Below are 18,692 nucleotides of genomic sequence, written 5' to 3'. Positions count from 1 at the left end.
TTGTTTTTGAATAAAATTACTGATACAACAACAAAAAAGATAAATGATGATTTTAAACTATTTTGTGACAAGGATATTAGTTGTGAAGAGATTAGAAATTGTATAGTAGGCTTGAAGGATAATAAGTCTCCAGGGAATGACGGGCTTACATGCGAATTCTATAAGATGTTCAGTGTTCAATTAACTCCTTTTTTAGCAGCTATGTTTAAAGAATCAGTTGCATGTGGGGAATTACCTGTAACTCTAAGACAAGGTCTTATCACATTGATCCCGAAGCCTAATAAGGATAAACTTTACATCGATAACTGGAGACCAATTACCCTTCTGAATAATGATGCTAAACTTCTTGCTTTAGTTTTTGCTAGAAGATTAAAAAACGGTCTGAATGAGATTATTGACGAACAACAATCGGGGTTCATGACTGGGAGGCATATAAGCAATAACATTAGGTTAATTTTAGATATGATTGATTACAATTGTTATATACCAACTGATTCATATATCTTATTCATAGATTTTTACAAAGCATTTGATACTGTTGGTCATGAGTTTATGTTCAGATGTGTTAAATATTTTGGTTTTGGGGAATATTTTCAGAAAAATGTTAGAACTATTTACAATGGATGTAATAGTTCATTCAAATTATCAGTAGGTACTAGTGGTAGATTTGAGATCAATCGAGGTATACAGCAGGGTAGCCCTTTGTCTCCATTTTTGTTTTTATTAGTTACACAAATTATGGCCCTACATATAAAAAAAGCTGAATTTGAAGGTATAAACATATTTGGAAGAATATTCAAATTATCCCAATTAGCTGATGACACTACTATTTTTCTGAAAAATGATTTAGAAATATCAAAAGCAATTAATTGTATCACAGAATTTTCCTCAGTGTCAGGGCTTAGAATGAATGTAAACAAATCGGTGCTGTTTCCAATTAAAACATGTAGTTTAACAGAATTACATGGTATTCCTGTTAAACAAATAGTTACATACTTGGGTGTTATCATAAATAAAGATGAAAATGAACGCAGTGTGCTCAATTTCCAGCCCATAATAAACAAAACTAAGACAAGATTTAATATCTGGCTTCAAAGAGATTTATCTTTGAATGGGAGGGTTTTACTATCCAAAGCAGAAGGGATATCAAGATCTGTCTATGTGTCTTTAGCTTTGGATATGCCATCTAAGGTGTACAAAGAATTAGACAAATTGTTGTTTAATTTTTTATGGAGGAATAAGCATCATTATTTGAGAAAAGAAATAATATGTAAACAAAAGAGCCAAGGTGGATTATCTGTGCTTAGATTTGAAACTTTAAATAATACATTCAAGGTTAATTGGTTAATTAAATTTATGAAAGAAAAGGATAGCATGTGGTATACAATTCCAAAACATGTGTTCGACATGATGGGTGGCATAGATCTATTATTGAGATGTGATTTTAAAATTGATAAACTACCTGTAAAGTTAGCCAACTTTCACAAGCAGGCTTTATTGGCCTGGATGCTGGTATATAAACACAATTTCTCCCCGAATAAACATATTATTTGGAATAATAGATGTATTAAATATAAAAATGAATCTCTTTTCTATAAAAATTGGTATGAAAATGATATTGTGTTTGTTAAACAACTTTTAAATTCAAATGGTAATTTATTAGCATATAACGAATTTTTGGAAAAATTTGGTTTTCCTGTTACTCCAAAAGAGTATGCAATTGTGTTTGATGCCATACCTCACCCGGTTATACAGTTTGTAAGATCTTGTGGAAGTAATTCTTTTGAGGTAATGTATGTTAAAGAAAGATTTTTTTTAGGAGGCATAGATATTCTTAAACAAAGTTATACGAATAAATTTCTAAGAAATATTATAACAGGAGATACAATTACTCATAAGTGTGTAAAGTGGACCAGTGTCTTTGGAGAGATAGATTGGAATAAAGCCTGGCGTGTCTGTGATATGTTCTGGCTAAACAATAAAGTAAAAGAGGTTACATTTAAAATTTTACATGGTATATATCCAGCTAAAAGTGTATTAGAGAGATTTAATTTGGAAATTGATTACTCTTGTGATTTTTGTTCGGGGGAAAAAGAATCTATTATCCATCTGTTCTGTAATTGTGCATTCACGAGGATTTTCTGGGTGGATATGGAAAATTTTATTAGAAGGAAAACAAATATTATTTTCATGTTAAATAATTTTGATATATGCATGTATTATTCTAATGAAATTAATGATAATAACTTCATTTTACTTGTACAACTCCTTATTATTCTGGGAAAATTTCACATTCATAAGAAGAAATGGTCAGGATCCAAGCCTAACTTTAGTCACTTCCTTCAAGAAATTAAGGACTACTGCACCAGTTTGGAAAACATTATCAACAAGAAAGCAATAAAGACCTATGGACTTTTTCAGAAATTCACAATTTTTTGATTAAGAAGAAATTATTTTTCTGGCATATGTTATGTAATTGGTTGTATAATGTTGTTTATAATGGTTTGTACAAATAAAAAAAAATTTCCAAAAAAAAAAAAATGTTGTAAGTGTTTGCGTGACTAAAGGCTGTTATTTCATGTCTGAAGGGCTCTAATAATGTTAAAAACCGCATTTAGAAGGTCTTAAACATGTTGTCTATGCTCTACCTATGGAAGTATTTCCCTTGTAAATAAAGAATCCTACTTCGCGGAAATTCACTCGTCGCGGTAGAAGGTACGTGTGGTTGCATGTGATAACGCCCCATGAGTTTAACTGATAGTAATAATCGGTCAAAATTCATTCCGACCGAATGAATTTTGACCGATTATTACTATCAGTTAAACTCATGGGGCGTTATCACATGCAACCACACGTACCTTCTACCGCGACGAGTGAATTTCCGCGAAGTAGGTTAGTAGGTTAACCGTTATACGGTCAATATGAGCATCCCTACTTTGGAGCAAGCCTGTTAAGGATAAAACCACAAGTAAAATACAATATGAAATAAAAGACATATTCACCAACAGTAAAGAAGAACAAAGATGAATAAAATACTGGTACTGGAAGCAAAGAAACCAGTAAAACATAGTCAGAGAAACATTGGAAAGCTCGGAACAGCTGCGAATGTGCCTCCATCATTGTTCATAATTCTTCAGTTGACGTTGCTACAGTGGAAGAGTGAAATGGCTGAAGATTAATTACAGCCCTGCTGCCTAACTGTCCGGGGGTCAGACAGAGCAGAAAATAAACCACCGCGGGAACCTTTCCATGAAAACTATTAATTAAAACCGATACCTGTACGAAAAACACAACATCGCAATAAGTGTATCGACATATCCCTAGATTCTTAGGAATATTAGCACTACACCAAAATTTCCAACTGTGCTAAATATTCAGTTGTAAATCAAAACCACAAGTGAGATAAGAACGTCTCCCGCTCATTCCCCTCCATCAAATCTTCCACTAACTGAATGGGTCGCTTAATTGTCGCTATGAATTCTGGGAGTATGTGGAAGGTCACGACCGCAGCTCTCGCGTTACTTGCTACCAGGAAGAAATTGTACTGTAATAGCGACCTAATAATTTTAACAAACGATCAAATTTTATATATATATATTGAAGGGTTAATTATTTAAGAAATACAACTAATAATTTTATGACTGTATGGCCTTTAACCCAATGAAGAAAATAGACAAGGGAACTGAGACTAGGATGAGGTGATCTTACCCGTAAATGGGAAAAAGCAGGAACTTACAGCAAGGGAACGGGTCAAGATGACCTTGTTCTAGACACTCAGAGAACAGGAACCCATCATATTGCTGACACTCATTTTTTACCCTTGTTTGGGAATATGCACACATACTAACTAGAGCAAAAGCTAAAGTATGATGTAGTCACGTAGATGGAAAAGTACAGACGAGGGGGGCCACACCCCAAAAGGCCTATAAAGACCTAGAGCCGACCCCTAGAGTTCGAGCGTCTTCTTGTACATGCTGAATGTATGTCGGATGTTTGCTCCCAGATTGCGCAATCTGTCAGAGAATAAACTGGTGACTTGCAACCACTCCTCAACTGTGCAGTGAATCTCTTCTCATCAACGGACCCGGCGGAGTTCTGACTCCAACAATTTATATATAAATATCAATTATACAGACACGACCTGTATTGTGTCATTCTACATCTTGTTTTGATAATATATTTGTATTGCGTAAACATATTCGATATACAGCCCAGCCACAATTGGTTTCTTTGTCACCCGGAAACTTAGCAACTGTGTTGTGAGCGGATCTGCAGCGCTTTTCTCTTTTTAAACGTGTCTTCTAAATATGCAGTGCTCCTATTATTTTTCCGCGCTTTTGTTAATGTACATCGTGTGTGTTGTCATTTGGTTAAAGTGTTTGACGACTTTGCAGCGCGCTGACACTAATTGGCCACAGTACCATAGCAACCGCATCATAACAATTGTAGTTGCACTTCGAGTTAATTTGATTTGAACATTCAAAGCAGCTCAGATTTGCAGCTTCCCAGCGAGAGACAAGACGTGATCGAGATTAGAGGTCGACCGATATTGAATTTTACCGATACCGATAGCTAGGTTGGTCCGTACTTGCCGATAACCGATTAATTAACCGATAGTTTTTAAAATGGATACTGGATTAAAAAAAAAAAACTAAATTAAAACACAACACTACATGTAAAATAGTACTAAACTTTATTACAAAAACCAAACAAAAAAACAGTACTGAATCATGAAAATGTGCTATATGAAATAAATATGAATATATTAATAAATATTGAGGTAAATTAAAGACATGCTTTCAAACTGAAAGAAAAAGTAACACTCCAAATAAATAAAAAAAAAGTTACATACAAAATGAATTATAATAATTATATAATTATATACTATTATAATTATATATAATATTAATTATATAAATGTATATTATATGTGTAGTCTCCCACTATATTTGCTTCTATTTTGAAAACTTTTTTCTCTCTCCATAGGCAGAGGTTGACCAAACTGTTTGTGTAATCTGTTAACAACGCTCATTATATACCCGTCTTTTTAGGCAAGAACCAGATAATGAGTGTCACGTCATGAAATGGTTTTAATACGAAGGGAGCTGTATTACGTGATAACAAATTTAATAAAAACATCGTAAGTTAGGCCTATAATAGTAATGATTTCATTTCAAACAACAAATATATTATATAGAGAAGGTGAGCAAAGTATCAACAGAGCTTTTTGAAACTCCGAATCAGTAAAACACTGCGTCGCAAAAAGATTCACTGTTTCTAAGCGCTCCAGTAGGATCCCCCCATCCCCCCGGCAAATCGCACCCTGTGCCTGAAGATAAAAAGAACTGAAATCGAACGCATTCCTGATGGTAACAATCATGACATTAAACATTTGGGTCGGACTTGCGTGTATTTTTGCCACATTATTTTAACCGCTTGATGTACTGCTAATGTTAGCGTCCTCTCAGCCTTGTCGACAAACATACTGCTGTTCTTTCTCCAATGCAGAATCTAATCAACAAATGAATTACTTTATATTGAGATGAAAACATGTACTGTAGTGTACTGTATACATACCTTTTCGCTGTCTGTGTTTTAAACGTGCATTTGAAGTGTCAGCGTGTCCGTGCACCGCGCTCTCTCCAGGCAGCTTGCGCTCTCCTTGCAACTAACAGTATCACGTGTCAAAACAAAAGCATGTGCTTTACAGCGATTTTCGCCTATAGAGGCGGCTCTTGCCATAGATATATATGTTGGCTCTCGCACTGTATAAGGACAACGTACCGTTCTCAGCCGCTTCAGCTCTGACGCAACCCGGAAAAACTATCGGCGTGGATTTTTGCCGATAACCGATAGTTCCGGGAATCAACTATCGGTGCCGATTAATCGGCAAAACCGATACATCGGTCGACCTCTAATCGAGATGTCTGCCCTGAACGCCACTGTGTGCCTCTGGAGAATCGACTGGCTCCTGCCAAATGGGGCAGTCAGTGTCCGGATTGCTCCGGAAGACATCCCCGGTTCAGTTAGCCATGGTGAGGACGGCAAAGTGATGCCCAGAATAGCTCAGCACTCGAAGAATGAAAGTCAGAATAGGGTTGGCTGGTCTTGTTGAATCTTGCAGTCTGTGATAACTATCTTATTTTGGAACTACATGTCTTACCGTGCGTTCACACCGTCGGCGGCGAGAGCGTCAAAATTCGCCCTGGCCGCCCTGCCAACGACGCTGTACAGAGATTTTTGGGCGCTTTGACATAGATTGAATGCTTGTCTTGTATTTAAAGGGGCCGCAAATCAAACAAGCTTGTTAATCTTGTGCAGACTGACCACAAGGAGGGTATAAGATAACCTCATGAAATATATTGAATGTGAAAGTAAGAACTTTTTTGTAGTTACATGTTTTCTTTCAATTAAAAGCCATTTGTGTGGTGTGTAATTTTTATGTTCATGGTTAAGTGCTAGTCTAATTTCAATATTATAGGAGACATTTACTAGTCTTGGTCTTTCACATTAATTAATTAATTAATTAATAATCCAATATGTTTTGATATGTCAGAATATTCTGCAGCAGTAACAGCTTTGCATGCTCTGGCGCTAAAGTCAGCTTGAAATTCCCGCTTATTTTCAGAAAATACATAACGTTAATGCACATTAGAAACTCACCAGGAACCCCAACAATCTCGGACACCTTGGTCCATGCATCATTTTTTTTATTTATGTGCCTGTATGCAAACAGGGACACGTCGTAAATTACTGGGAAACCCACCACAGCAATTATTAACCTCTCCTCCATTCTGCATGGGATCTTCTTCTTTGTTGCTTGATGGCGGTCGGCCATGGGAACTAATGTGGTCGGAACCAAAGTTTACAGGACTGTGTTATCTGGAATCTGCTCAAGCGGTGGAGTTTTACATTTCGATTGGTTGCCGCCTAACCGCGTCATAGCTCATTACCATAAAGTTGACCTGATTTCAACTCTCCTTGACGCTCTCGCCGTCTGATGCTACGTTCACACTGCGAGCGGCGAGAGCGTCAAAGCGACCGGAAGTCATTCATTCTCTATGGGAGGGAGCGTCGGGAGGCGTCGAGGAGCGGCGCGGCGCGGCGCGTCGCGATCTGGGCGGCGGGAGCGTCAGACAGAAGTTGAATCCAGTCAACTTTATGGTAATGAGCTGTGACGCGGTTGGGCGGCAGCCAATGGGAATGTAGAGATGCTCCGCTAAAGAGAGCGCCGCAGAACATAAGCGTGTAAACTTTTGTTCCGACCCAACCGTTCCTACGCACAATGGAGGAGAGACTTATTATTGCTGTGGCCGGGTACCCAGTTATATATGATGTGTTTCTGTTTGCATACAGGGACATAAATAAAAAAAAAATGAGGCATGGACCAGAGTGTCCGAAACAATCGGTGTTCCAGGTGAGATGGTGAAGTGCATAATATATTTTTTTTGTGAAAAAGGAAGGAGATCAGTAGTAATTTTGGCGCCATAGCAGAGAAAACAGTGCAAATTGTCGGTAATGTTAAACCTATTTATAGCATTAGTGTTTGTCAAAACATAATTATGTGTTTTAGTAGAACTGTCGTGAAACATTTTAAGTACTATTTATGTTAACTAAAGAAACATAAAGCACAAGCAACTACTTGGCGATCATCCATTGTGATCCAAGGTAAATTTGAAAAGAAGCGCTACACTATTTATAGGTAACATTTTCCCTCAAGAACGCTTGATTTTAAGTGGGAATGCAAATAACTGGCTTACAACAATATTTATTTGACAAATTATGTCCTATCAGGAGTCGGTGCAAAGATATAAGCTACACGTTTGTTTGTTTTGCGACCCCTTTAAAAAGTTCTCAGAGCCTGGCATTCTGAGCGGCCTTGTCCCCGCCCACTCTATGACGTCAGAGAGCGTCTCCGGCGTTGGCTAGCGTCGCGTTCAGGGCGGCGGGAGCGACGGCTGGCGTCTTTGACGCTCGCGGTGTGAACGTAGCATGACGCGCTGCGCCGCTGCTCGCCGTATCTCTTTTTTTTTTTTTTTTTTTTTTTTTTTTTTTTTTTTATTATTAAGTCTTTGCACACATTTACAAACTCTCATCAGGAGTTAACATTAGTGCAACAACATCATGAGAAAAAAATTTGGAAGAATAGGGGAAAAGGAAAAATAAATACATAAATAAATAAAAATAAAACAATATAGAAATGTGAAGGCCATTCTTTGACATCTAACCTTTCCCTTTCTGACAACACGTTAATATACATGCGGCTTACTTGGTACACCAAATGAAACACAATCATTTAAGGGATAGAAACTGGGTTACATTCTCACATATCAATACTGCAGCATTACATGACTCCTTCAGTAATTCTAGGGATGAAAGAAAAGACTTCAGTTCAATCTTCAACCCACTTAGGGAAGGTCTTTTGTTTTGCCATTTACACTTATGGATGTGGTATTTGCCCATAATTATTACCACATTGTAAAGCATGGCAAGCTCCTTAGACAGAATATCAGTATTGTATAAAACCTGTGTTATGGTCAGTGGGGTCATCCCATCTATTCCTACACTCATCCAGTTTACCAGATCCTGCCAGAATTTAGTTGTTACTGAACAGGAAAAAAACAAATGCTCAATACTTTCTTCCTCACGTAAACAAAATCCACATGGCTCCACCTCAAAACCAAATCTTTTTTTAAGCATTTCTGCTGCTGGGTAATAACCATTGATTATTTTAAATTGCATTTCTTTAACCTTGGGGGGGATAGGCCATTTCAAAAAATGTGTATATTCGTTCGTTATTTTAACATTTCTCCCTTTTAATTTTGTGTTACTATTAACATCGTGAAATAGTTTATTTTTAAACATTACTTTTATGATTTTATTATTACACTTTTTATTAGTTAAAGGAATCTGATTTAGCTGTAAAGAAGGTAAACTTATTTGTCCCTTAGAGTAATATAAATAACCCTGTATCAAACTCAACAGAGGTAAAGGTATCACATTACAAACTTTGTTATATTCTCTAAGGGAACACTGAATGTTAAATTTGGCATTGAAAACACCTATTCTGAGAAACTGCCCCTTCTCATCAAGTAAATCTGTTATGAAGATAATGTTTTTTTCATACCACTCTTTAATGAATAATGATTTCCTATTAATTGTAATGGTCCTGTTATTCCACAAGGTGGAGCCATGAGGCGTGAAGTTATGGGCGAAAATCATCTTCCAATAATATAAGGCTTGCTTATGATATTCTGACAGTTTGACAGGCAACTTCAATACATCAAAATCACATTTCAGGAGAAAATCCAACCCTCCCACCCTTTTGAAGATATTTTTAGGGATATGGAACCATATGGAGTCGGGTTTTAAGAGGAAAGCTTTTATCCAGTTTATTTTAAATGCTCCAACCATCGATTGAAAATCAATTGTCCTTATACCTCCTTTGGAGTAATCTTTGATGAGTTGTGATTTTCTAATGTAATGTGTTTTATTGCGCCAAATGAACTGATAGATTATGGAGTTAATCTTTTTAATACTTTTCGGGGTAATGTATAATGAATAGGCTGGGTAGACCATCTTAGAGACACCCTCTGATTTGGATAATAAATTGCGTCCAAAAATTGTGATATCTCTCATCAACCAATGATTTAATGTTTTGGACATACCTTCAATTTTGTCTTTTAGGTTTTTTGACTCTCTAGTTTTGATATCTTTGTTTAAATAAATGCCCAAATATTTTACTTCATTTTTCACTGGAATCGTCCTTATGCTATTTTCCAAACAATCATAAAGTGGTAGAAGTTCACATTTCTTTAGATTCAGATACAGGCCTGAAGCTTTAGAAAAAACTGAAATTACCATCAATGCTTTCTCAAGTATCAATTTATCCTTCAAAAATATTACTGTGTCATCCGCGAACTGACATATTTTCAGTTCAGTATCAAATATATTTATTCCTTCAATGTCTGGATGGTTCACTATGAGGTAGGCCATTAATTGAGTGCAAAGAATAAATAATTTTGGAGAAATTGGACAACCTTGCCGAATTCCACAGGATACGTCTATTCTAGGTGTTATGCCTGGGTTGAGAGAAACATAACTATAGATCTGGTTGTAAAACAGTTTGATCACTTTGCAAAACTTGTTTCCAAAACCAAAAAGTTCTAAAGATCTAAATAAAAAATCATGGTCTATTGAATCAAAAGCTTTAAAAAAATCAATAAATAATATTAAACTTTCTGTATTAATAAAGGATCGGTAGTCTATCATATCTAATATTAATCTTATGTTATTATGAATCTGCCTTCCTTTAATAAATGCTGACTGATACTCGTCAATTAGTTTTGTTAAGACGCTTTTAATCCTATTTGCATATGCTAAGGCTAATAATTTGTAATCGTTACATAAAAGTGTTATGGGTCTCCAATTATCTAGCACTTGTAAATCTTTGTTTGGTTTGGGCAATAAAGTTATTAATCCCGTTTTCATTGTTGGAGATAATTCTCCATTATTTAAACAATCCAAAAAGGCTTTAAATAACAAATCTTTAATGTCTTGCCAAAAAGTCTTATAAAATTCAATCGTTAGGCCATCAATTCCAGGCGATTTTCCATTTTTCATTTGTCTCAGGGCTGTTTCTATTTCGGATATATTCAAATCTTCTTCTAACCATAATTTATCTTCCTCTTCTAATTTCTTAACCTGGTCTTTGATCATATCAAAAAGAATATCTGCATTCTCTTTTTGGATCCTTGGTTTATACAAATTGCTATAAAATATGCTAATTTCCTCACTTATTTGTTTTGGGTCCTCTAACATAGTTCCATCCTTACTCAATTTAGTTATTTTTTTCTTTGTTTGTCTACGTTTCTCTAGACCATAGAAATAAGATGAATTTTTTTCTCCATGTTCAATCCACTTTGCTTTAGACCTTACATATGCTCCTTTAGCCTTAATCAGGTACAAATCATCTAGTTGTTTTTGTAAGGATTGTAAGCTTTCTGACTCTTCTTCAGTCATATAAGGTTTACTACATAACAAATGTATTTGTTCAATTAGATTTTTCTGTTTACGTATGTGTAGGGCAGATACTTTCTTTCCTGATTCTATAGCTAGTTGTTTAACACTATATTTAAACCATTCCCATTTGCTGACATTAGTCATCATCATATTATCAATTTCTAAACTAATTCTTTTAACTTGTGTACAGAAGTCTTTGTTCTGTAATAAACTATTATTAAATTTCCATATGTTCCCAGATCTTTGTTGTTTACGTAAAGATAATGAGAGACTTATCAGACAATGATCAGTAAGTGGGGCTGATTGGGTTTCACATTTAGTAACATATGATGATATTGTTTGGGAGACAAGCCAATAATCTAGTCTTGAACACACGTTCTTATTTGTTGGACTAAACCAAGTATATTTCTTTGTATTAGGGTTTGTCATCCTCCAATAATCCATCATATTAGTAGCCGTACAAAAGTCACAGATAATGCTATCGTATTCTGGTTGTTCCCCTCTCTGTGGTTGTCTGTCAAGCCATGAGTTAGGTGCCAGGTTAAAATCGCCTCCAGTTATTACCTGAGTAGAACCATACGTATTGCTCCAATGTACAATCAATTTACTTAGATTTACCATCATGTTTCTATTTAGAGACCTGTTGTTGTAACCATACACGTTAATAAGAATAATTTTCTGTTCACAGACGTCTACCAACACCATAATCCAATGTCCTGCTTCATCACTATTATGATCAATAACTTTCCCTGCAAAATTGTTAAACAAAATCATCACTCCTGCTGAGTGAGCAGTACCATGTGAATAAAGAATACCTTCTCCCCATTGATGTTTCCAAAACGTTTCCTCTTCCTTACTAGAATGTGTTTCTTGTAAAAACAGAATGTTTGCCTTGATTTCTTTGCAAAATAAAAAAATGGCCTTACGTTTAACATTGTCTTTTAAGCCTCGAACATTTAAAGAGCTTATTAGAACAGCCATGCAGAAGTGAAGAAAAGAGAACAACAAAATACAAAACAAGAACAAAACTGGCTTCTTTGACACTTACGAGAAGAAAAGGAAATCTTCAAGCAGGAATAAGCCTAGTGTCCTGCATATGTCATTTTTAACAGTACTCAGCCACATTACCAAAATACTACCCCCTCTTTGTAAGTAGCAACTATAACTCTCTGTATGCTCGCCGTATCTCGCCGCCAGCTCACATTGAAAATGAATGACTTCCGGCCACTTTGACGCTCTCGCCGCCGGCGGTGTGAACGCACAGTTAGGATACTAGATAATGGTAAATGGACTGCATTTATATAGCGCTTTTCTACTCCTACGAGTAGAACACTCACATTCACACACCAGTGACGAAGGCTGCCATGCAAGGCGCCAACCTGCACACCGGGAGCAATTTGGGGTTCAGTGTCTTGCTCAAGGACACTTTGATGGGGTCAGGAGGAATAATAAATAATAAAATTAATAATAAAATGGTTGACTTTTAGGCAAACGGTGATTTGTTACCATGAAGCAGTAAAAATACGGGGCTCTTTTCGGCATGTCTGCTGTATTGTATAATAATGAAATCAGTAAAATCTGTCGCTATGATGTGTGGATGGATGAAGTTTTAACTTCTATTTTTTTGACTGGCTATATTTACCATAATATAAGCTGCACAGAAATGGTCCTCATATTGTTTTAAAGCTATTGTCCAGCTCTATAGGTTGAACAAATAATATGCCATCCCCATACGAATAATTACCATGGGTTATTAAAGTATTAAAAATTCAATAACAAAATAATCAATTTTTTAAATAAATCTAGCAAATAATGTCATGAACATCTCCAGAAAATTTGGTCTTTGGTTTTTACGTTGTTGCTGAGACATCATTACTTAATTATGTGAAATGTCTATCAAAACCACAGTTACTTACAATGCTGTTAGCAGTAGCAGAATAGCAGTTAGTGATCAAGGCATGGTACAGGGTTATTATTTTTCATGACAACTTCAACTATTGCCAGAACTAGCTGTGGAAATATAATTTAAATTAAAACATTTCAAATTACTATGAAAATTGAATAAAAAGACAATATTGCCAAAGTAACTGGGAAAAAAGAGAATTAATGGCACAGTCAGAATAGTTTATTTTCCTCTTAAGTTTACACCTTTGACTAGACACTGGCCTACTAAAAAGGGCCTTCATTTGTCAAAAAGCCTGAACAAAACAAAACTAAATAAACTAGATTGGCTTTTATGCTACTAGGGCGAGGAAAGCATTTCAACATGGTGTAATAATGCATAAGTTACGTCAGTTTCCAGTGTGGTTTTTCGCTGTTGTTCTGCATATCAGGGAATCTGTGCACTAACTGGTGTGTTTTTATAAGTCAAGTTCCCCTGTTGAAACGCAGGCGGCCCGATTCAAGACCAGCGCATAAGTCTCCCAAGCTTGCGTTTCCTGTATCCAATAAGATGGCAGAATTTTTCTCAATGTGCAATACTGACTGCCAAGTGTGATATCTGTGATGTGTGTGATGCAGTTTTGTTGTAGAGTGACATAAGGATTCAGTTTAATTAAATGTGCTGTCCCCTGTCTTTTTAACCCCAAAGGACGAACCAGCACCAGTGGTGGAGGCCATCGGAGGAAATGCCGCACTGGGCCGCCGACACCCAGCTCCATCACCGTGTCTGCCGCCACTTCGTCTACTCCCTCCCCGGTGGCAACCAGCAGGGCTCAGGACGCCGTAGAAATACGGCGGGAGGCCGGTCAGGATGTAGAAATTGGTGTAAAAAACAAAAGGGGCCATTTACAAAAAATTTACAGAATCTACTACGCTTCAGTAACTGCAAATTGGGAAACCCGTTTGACTCAACCCAAGTGGGTGAGAAGATCCCATGTGAGGATCTCACCCAGAGTGACGACGAGGTTGCAACCATCCTGTGTCGCACTCCATCTATGTCAGAGCCTGAGCCTGAGCCCTGCTCACCGGCCTTCTCCTCCACTTCATTCTTAGTTCCGTCACCCATCCCATCCTCTTTTGTCTCCTCTCCATCTCCATCTTTTTTTACAGACTCTCCTCCTCCGTCACCACACGTAGTCTCACATGTAAGCCCAGCCCCACATCCATCTTCAGCTCCGGACATGGTTCATCCCACCCCTCCGTATCAGGTTCCAGCGCACCCCTCATCTCAGCTGGTTACGGGTCCGACACCCCCATTTATGTCCCCTTCCGTTGTTTTTGAAAAAATGGAAAGATTCAATAAGTTGCATAACTATTATCTTAGCAACTACCCTAAAATGACCTATGAGGCCAAGTGCTTTACTTACCATTGGTGTATTCAGTTTTGGAGTGAGTTTCTAAATGCAATTTCCATCTGCAAGCAGGGGAGGGACCAAAACCTAGAGGCTCACTACACGTATGTTGACAATTGGGTTGATGAAGCTGAGGTGATATTTCCTAATGATGCGCTGGATCAGCTGAGTGCCATCCCCGGGGTCCTGGAGTTGGCTGTGGAGATGGGCTATCTGTGTGATGTAAATAGTTTTTCATAGAACCTGTAAATAATTAGGTGAGAGATCTCACAAGTTCTTAGGATAAGATAAGATTAAGATAGTTTAACCTTAACTTACCCTAAGTTTGTATGACATAAGATTAGAATAAGATAAGACTAATATAGGTTAAGATAAGATTTTGTATAACATAAGGTAACATAAAATAAGATAAGACTAATATAGAGTAAGTTAAGATGAGGTTAAGATAAGATTGTATAACGTAAGATAACATAGAATTAAATAGGACTAAGATATAAATAAATGTGGATTATTTTGCATTTGGTTTGTGTCTGTGTGGTTATTTAAAACATTGTGAAGTTTGAAACAAAATTTGATTAGCTTAAATAATGATTGGTTAAACTCATGTACATGTAGAGAATTGTAGTGGACTTGCCATTGAATTAAAGGTTTCTTCAGTTCTCAAGTGCAATGCAAAAAACATAGAGGGGCAATTCATTAAATGATGCAAGCACAGGGACATGATTTTGGTGTTAAACCCAAATTGCATGACCGTTCTGCCGCAAATACAGGCCTTTAAGGTTAAAGGTGCCATCCAACTCTACTTTGAAAACTTGTGAAACTGATAAAGTACATCTTTCTTTGTTTTCTGCACATGCGTCCACCAAACGGAAGGGGCCTGAGAGTGGCATTAAGAGTCTGCAGCTGTATATTATTATTATATATGTATAAAATTATATTTATATTATAATATTATATTATATAAGCTAATTTCCTAGATTCTTAAATTTGCAAGCATAGTGGTGACATAGTTTCATGGACAAAGAGCAAGTCCTAAATGACCAACAGCAAGCAGTTACAGTATGAAACAGGAAAAAGAGAGAAAGAGTCCGACGGAGTCACCACTAGATCCAGTACCAGGGGGGTCAGCCACGTTTCTGTGAACCGTGATATATTGCAGTTTCTTGTATCACGCTGGAACCCCAACCTCGCTCTTAGGTCACCTAGTTTAGACTGGACGTTTGCGAGCGGGACTCTGGGCAGTGGCGGGCGATGTGCTCGTTTCCTCAGTCTGTTTCGGACGCCGTCGTATGTCCCACAGTGCTTCTTTGTTTGGCGCCGCAGTGTCATGCGGCCGTGTCCTTTGTTTGGTTTGTTTTACACAAACGTAAAAGCATGGACTATACCCCTAAAGGGAGGCCTTATTGAAATAATATGGATCATTTAAGGCCTGCATTCAAATATTACATTAAAATGACTAAATTAAAATGATTAAGTTTACCCATCTTTATCACTCTGCCTTAAACAAAGGAGACGCCTGAATCTCCTCGGTATACAGAGTACACTTTAGATGGGCAGTAAGTGCATTTCCCTGCCATTCCAGGGAAGCCGGTGTGGTTGTGCAGGCTAGCTGTTTGGTCCCTGTTTCAGGTTCATGCGGCAGAATCTGCTTGTTGTGAGTCTGGCCTTTTCCTCTTTTTCTCCATCTTCTTCTCCACCCGTTTCTTGGCAGTCTCCCGCTCCTTCTGGAAGAATTCTGTCTCTGCAAATTCATCTAAGGCCATTTTGGGGTTAGAGAGCCCCTCAGCAAAAAATGTTACGTTTGTAACCAAAAATCAGGTAACACTACTTAAGGCCATTGCTTTAGCAATTTATAAACACATTCATAACTAATAATAATGAATCCGTAAAGTATTAGAAACATGGCTATAATTATTTATCAAAAGGCATAACACATTATACCCATGTGTATTATGCATTATGAATAATTTATGAAGGTCTCATCTGGAATGCACTATAGATACCTTCATAATGCATTATGATGCTCGGAATAATACAGCTTTGTACCGTATTACAAAGGTATCTATAGTGCATTATAGATGAGAGCTTCATAAGGCAGTCATAGTGCATAATAAACATGGCAATTTGTTATGCCCTTTTAGAAATATAGCCATGTTTATAATGCTTTATGAATGCATTATAATGCATTGTCAATGTGTTTAAAAATGACTAAAACAAAAAAAAATGTTACCAAAAATCATTTATGGTTCTGCCTGTGATGCTATCAACACTCAAGCTTTTCTGGTCAGTGCAATTTATAATTGTTCAGACAGATAATATTCTACCATGTGAGCGATGCTCAGGTCACTGATCAACACAAGTTTGTCAGAAACGGACTGACAAGAATTTTTAACGTTATGACAAAAAACTATACAAGCCATGGACACATAGGCTATGCGGCAAACCTAGCTTCAGCCTCTTACCAAGTGAGCGATGCTAGCTAATTGGTGACACAAAATTACTGTCAATACCGTGCCGACAAGATTTTATCATACAGCAACATAAAAACCACACACATTATCAAATAACGGTCATGACAATTCATTATTTAGCGCATAATTACAGGGAACGTATGAGAGACAAAAGTCTGTCAGTTCTCTCTCGTCAAACAAGTGAAATGGTTGCTAGTGATAATGTTACTATAAGCAAGCTGTTATGAAAAAACCTGGCGGTATAACTGTAAATTTATCCTGTAGTTCTACATTTATCTCAAACAACGTGTCTTACCTTTGATAGACGAACATTACGTGTAAATAACTGAAGTGAGAAGCTGGTGACTCGTCCTGCCTCCACAGAAGTTTGTCCCTAGAATAAAAGTTTTCTGAAACTATTTCCCCTCAGCACCTGGAAAGCTGAGCTTCATGTTTGGGTCATTTCAGTGCCCCTAGGCAAAATCTGCACAGGTGTACCTCTGTTTCATATATGTGCCCCATCTTTGGATCTGTGTGCTCTCAAATTCCCGGCCAAGGTTCAACAAACAAGCCATGTCATGTCATTCTGACACTGATATGTCTTCAAGCCATCATTAGTGGCTCCCTCATCTGGCCTCAGTAGTGGTTGCATCCCAGAGCCACCAGCAGCCTGCTGGTCTTGGTGGCACCCCAGTGTTTGCTTGTAGAGGAGATGCTCAGTGGCAGTGGCAATTCTATTTAAAAGAACAGTTTAATTTCTTTAATTTCAGTTTAATGGCCGTGTGACCATGAAATGAAATGAAATGCCGACAACATTCCTGGAGCCTTCAATTTAGCATACACAGTGCCCTCTACAGGATTCCGTCGAAACTGCATCCCCTTCAGCCTCGTTCACAAAACGTGCGAGTTGTTTTCAGCATACGTTTTTCTTTATAAATCCCAAAACCTTCTTACAAATGTGCCTATGAATGTTTGGCATCTTTTTCGGTCACACGAAGCCTTTATAAATGAATTCCCCAATTAATACGTTTACATGGCTAGTGTTGTAATTGTATCCAGAGTGCGAATTACCCCTCCATAATTGGGGGGTACTGCCTTCATAACACTTCTATGACCATTATGGTCCGCTACCGCGTCAATACGAATAGTCGCCACACAGGATCAATGTTAAGAGTGCAAGATGCGCTAGGGGTGTTTACTAACATATATGCAACACACGGTCATGGTCTGGACTAGAGGTCGACCGATATGGGTTTTTCAATAGCCGATGCCGATGACGATATTTAGGAGTCAGGGTCAGCCGATGGCCGATATATGCTGCCGATATTTTTTGGCCGAAAATTGGACGTTTTCCCCTCTATTTGCATGATAAAATATCACATTAATAATAACAAATGATACACAAAATTTCTCAACTTAGCATTTATTGAATACTGACTTGTGTAAATTTAAATATAAACTTAAATAACAAAAACACAATACAACTTATAAACAACTTAAACTTATAAACAATAAAGATAGCAGCATCAGAATCTCTTTAGCAGCAAACTCATTCTTCAGCTCCCAAGCTGAAACGTCTGTGAGCCCACCAATAAGCGCACAAAACGAACTCTTTTAGAATCAATGATCCTTAATGTTACTTGTAAGCTACAGTTGGTTGAAGGCTCATTATCATTACCCCAGTTCCCAATAGCGTAATTCGGCCGGCCGATATATCGGTCGACCTCTAATGCCTGACGTAGAGTTGGAGGCAGGCATTGGGACTTTAAGCTGTCATCAAATACATCCTTGAGTAAAGGGTTTCATTTTGCTGCAGACTTTTTATAAAACTCTGTAGGAAAGCCGTCCAGGCCTGGACATTTCCCACTCTGCATGCATGTGATAGCTTTATGAATTTCATGTAAGGAAATAGGATTCTCTTACATTC

This window comes from Paramormyrops kingsleyae, unplaced genomic scaffold (assembly GCF_048594095.1).
Source record: "Paramormyrops kingsleyae isolate MSU_618 unplaced genomic scaffold, PKINGS_0.4 ups33, whole genome shotgun sequence".
In the NCBI taxonomy this organism is placed as follows: domain Eukaryota; kingdom Metazoa; phylum Chordata; class Actinopteri; order Osteoglossiformes; family Mormyridae; genus Paramormyrops; species Paramormyrops kingsleyae.
The sequence above is the reverse complement of the archived record's forward strand: the minus strand, read 5'-3'. Positions refer to the sequence as shown.